The sequence below is a fragment of the Mus musculus genome, chromosome 7 (assembly GCF_000001635.26).
Source record: "Mus musculus strain C57BL/6J chromosome 7, GRCm38.p6 C57BL/6J".
NCBI lineage: Eukaryota > Metazoa > Chordata > Mammalia > Rodentia > Muridae > Mus > Mus musculus.
Window position 1 is genome coordinate 8,693,098 of NC_000073.6, and position 4,810 is coordinate 8,697,907.

The following is a 4,810-nucleotide window of genomic DNA, read 5'->3' on the forward strand; positions in this document are numbered from 1 at the left end:
CTTTTTCCTGCCTTAAACCTGGGCAGTGTTGATTGTGAAGTGCCATGCATATCAGCACATCAGATTTCTACCAGCATTTATTTCTTTGTGCAAAGGTGAGGTTTATTGCATATTCATGACTCATTTTATTTTTAGGTTTCTCCTGAGCCCTGGAAGAAACGTAAATACTTTCTTCCCTGGGGCTCTGCAACTGGTGTCCATAGTCCATGTAATAAACACTTGTATGTAAATACTTAGGAGTATGAATCATTCTCAGTCTCCATGATATCATTCATGATTGTGAATCTGTGGAAGGAAGCCCCTGTGTTCAAATTTAGTCCTTGGAAAGTTTCAACAATCTGATTATGTGAACACAGTCAGAAATGATGTCAGTGGATTGAATCACATTATTCACAGTGAGACATCCAGTAATAGCAAAACTGGAGCTACTGAGGACACACAGGACACTTTATTACACAGTCCAAGTCATGCAGAGGCAGACTCATGTTTACATTCACTGAGATCCACAGATCATGTAGAGTGTGGACTATGTCACTAAGTGACAGAAATATCTAAACAAGACCTGTGCTTCCATTATCTTGAGAATCTATAAACAGATCAAATCCCAAGTATAGGTAATCAAACTCTATCTGAAATCATACATTTCTTTACATATCCACAGTTAATTTACATGGTAAAGATTGAGATTTAAAGGCTCAACAAGACCCAGAAAATATGCCATGCTTTGTTCTTTATTTCCAATAATACAAAAAGTCACTTCACTTTCCAAAAATTAATTAGTAATGAAAAAAATCACGTTAATATTTGAGTTCCAAACCATTATCTCCCTCCCACATTCTCAATTTTTTTCAACTTAATATCCTAGGCTGATGCATCTATTCTACATTATATATTTTTTACTACATTGTTTTTTGTCATTTTACATTGAGGTAGTGGCTGTTAAGGAATCTTATTTACAAATAGCTATTAAATATCTTAGAAACAAATAGTGACTGTGACGGGACATTGTGGTTCAGTGTATAAACTTTTCCTGTACATTCTCTACCCATGTATATTTGGTTGCAGTCTAGAGTCAACAGTGACAATCTGAGTGTTTACTAAATATTATACACTCATGAAACTGTTCCATTGGATTTGGACTGGAAACAAGAAGAGGTTATATAGGCAGTTCATCAGTATGGGGAATGCTATGCTCCATTTTAATTCAGAGTGACACAAACAAGTTTAGTGTTTTGCATTGTATATTTCTGCATTATGTAAAAGTCACTGGTTTTCCTGTGTATGACTGCTGAATCTCTGATAAATTCAGAGTACAGAGACTTTTTATCTAGAGGAATGATAATGGAGCTGTCTTTCATAAGAATACAGAGGAAATTTGTTTTTCAAGTGTGCAAATGAAATTTTCAGTAGTTCAAGTTTGTTAAATCATTTTTGTTTAATAATTATGATTTCCTGTACATTACCGTACATTATTGAGGGTTTCATTGTAGCACATTGACACAAATGTAGCATGTACTTTGCTGGTATCTGTACCTCCAAGGCCCATGTCTGTCACCCATCAGGCCACTGACTCATTCCTCAGTTCAAACCACCTTCTTCTCCCTTCAAGACATTCTTGTCATGCTCAATTTGCAACTCAAGAATGATATTTTTCTTTCAATATTCTGACATAAGCTTCATATTTCCTTTATTCCTTTATGCCTCCCCAATTCCTTTATGCCTTTTTAGTCAAATAATTTTTCACTTTCTTCAGATTTTTACTTTAAATCTATTCATTTATTTTATTTCTATGCATGTTTTATTAATAATTATTGCTTATTTTAATTCTTTGTATTTCAAATGTTATCCTCATTCCAAGTTTCCCCTTCAAACCTCCACATAACAATTCCCTCCCTTCTGATTTTATGAGGGTGTATGCCCACCCATTCTGCCACCTTACTGCTCTAAATTTTCTTAAGGAATGGCATCAAGCCTTCACAGAACTTAGTTCCTCCCCTCCCGTTGATGCTGGATAAGGCCCACCACTGTTAAATATGCAGCTGGAGGCATGGGTCTCTCCATGTGTATTCTTTGGTTGGTGATTTAGTTCCTGTGAGTTCTGGGGTGTCTAGTTGGTTGATATCATTGCTCTTCCTATCGGGTTGTAAACCCCTTCACCTCCTTTGGTATTTATTAATCTCCCCCACTGGAGTTCCTGTACTCATCCAATGGTTGCCTGCAAACATTTGCAACTGTATCTGTCAGGTTCTCATTGTGTCTTTCAGAAGACATCCATAACAGTTTCCTGTAAGCAAGCACTTCTTGACATCAGCAATAGTGACTGGGATTGTTGACTGCATATGGAATGGATCCCCAGGTCGGAGAGTCTCTGGATGGCCTTTCCTTCAGTTTCTGCTCTACTCTTTTCACTGCATTTCCTTTAGACAGAAGAAATTCTGGGCTAAATTTTGAGAAGGGGTGGGGGTGAATCCAACCCTCAACTGGTGGCCATTCCTAACCTCTGGATTTGGTCTCTACTGATCTCTCCCCTTGGTTGGGCATTTCAGCTAATGTCATCACAGTTTTGTCTTGAGAGCCTTTTGCTTTCCTGGCATCAGGGACTTTCTGTTGGCTACCCCCAGTTTCCCACCTCCCCTTGCTACCCACCTCTCTTTAATTTATTGACCCTTCATATATTTCCCCCATCTCCCCTCACACTTGATCCTGCCCCTTTTTTCTTCTCACCTTCTCTCTTTCTCCCAAATCCTTTTCACTCTGTACCTCCTGTGATTATTTTGCTCCCACTACTAGATAGGACTAAAGAATCCACATTTGGTCTTCCTACTTCTTGTGCTTTGCATAGTCTGTGAGTTCTATCATGGGCATTTCAATCTTTTTACATAATACCCACTTATCAGTGAGTATATACCATGTGTGTTCTTTTGTGATTTTGTTAACCTCATTCAGGATGACATTTTCTAGTTCCAACCATTTGCCTGTGAATTTCATGAATCCATTGTTTTTAGTAGCTCTGTAGTACTTCACTGTGAAATGTACCACTTATTCTGTATCTATCCCTCTTTTGAGGGACATCTTGTTTGTTTCCAGCTTCTGGTTGTTATAAATAAGGCTGCTATGAACATAGTGGAGCATGTTTCCTTGTTATTTGTATAGGATGTGTCCTTGTTATATTTAGGAGCATCTTTTGTTTATATGCACAGGACAGCTATGGCAGGGTCCTCAAGTAGGACTACTTCCAATTGCCTGAGGAAGCATCAGAACGATTTCCAGAGTGGTTGTACCTGCTTACAATCTTAGAGAAATGGAGGAGTGTTCCTCATTCTACACATCCTCACCAGTGCCTGCGGTCACCTGAGTATTTGATCTTAGCCATTCTGTCTGGTATGAGGTAGAATCACAGGATCATTTTGATTTGCATTTCCTTGATGACTGAGGATGTTGAACATTTCTTTAGGTGCTTTTTTAAAAATTACGTGTTTATTTCATTTACATTTCCAGTGCTATCACAAAAGTCCCCTGTCTGCTCACCCACTGACTCCCCAACATACCCACTCCCACTTCTTGGCCCTGGTGTCCCGCTGTATTGAGGCAGATAAAGTTTTCAAGACCAATGGGCCTCTCTTTCCACTGATGGCCGACTAGGCCATCTTATGATACATATACAGGTAGAGACGCGAGCTCTGGGGGGTACTCAGTAGTTCATTATTGTTGTTCCACCTATAGGGTTGCAGATTCCACCAACTCCTTGGGTACTTTCTCTAGCTCCTACTTTGGGGCAATGTGATCCATCCAATAGCTTACTGTGAGCATCCACTTCTGTGTTTGCTAGACCCTGGCATAATATCACAAAAGTCAGCTATATATGGGTCCTTTCAGCAAAATCTTGCTAGTGTATGCAATGGTGTCTGCGTTTGGAGGCTGACTATGGGAAGGATCCCCGGAAATGGCAGTCTCTAAATGGTCCATCCTTTCTTCTCAGCTCCAAACTATGTCTCTGGAACTCCTTCCATGGGTGTTTTGTTCCCAATTCTAAGAAGGGGCAAAGTGTCCACACTTTGGTCTTCTTTCTCCTTGAGTTTAATGTGTTTAGCAAATTTTATCTTATATCTTGGGTATTCTAAGTTTGTGGGCTAATATGCACTTATCAGTGAGTACATATTGTGTGAGTTCTTTTGTGATTGGGTTACCTCACTCAGGATATGTACTCCAGGTCCAACCATTTGCCTAGAAATTTCATAAATTCATTTTCTTATTAGCTGTTTAGTACTCCTTTGTATAAATGTACCACATTTTATTTTTCCATTCTTCTGTTGAGGGGCATCTGGGTCTTTCCAGCTTCTGGCAATTATAAATAAGGCTGCTTTGAACATAGTGGAGCATGTGACCTTCTTACCGGTTGGAATATCTTCTGGATATATGCCCAGGAGTGGTATTGCGGGATCCTCTGATAATACTATGTCCAATTTTTTGAGGAACCTCCAGACTGATTTCCAGAGTCATTTCATAAGCTTGTAATCCCACAATGGAGGAGTGTTCCTTTTTCTCCACATCCTCTCCATCATGTGCTGTCACCTGAATTTTTGATCTTAGCCATTCTGACTGGTGTGAGATGGAATCTCGGGGTTGTTTTGATTTGCATTTCGCTGATGATTAAGGATGTTCAACATTTTTTCAGGTGCTTCTCAGCCATTTGGTATTTCTCAGGTGAGAATTCTTTGTTCAGCTGTAAGCCCCATTTTTAATGGGGTTATTTGATTTCATTGAGTCCACCTTCTTGATTATTTATGTATGTTGGATATTAGTCCCCTAT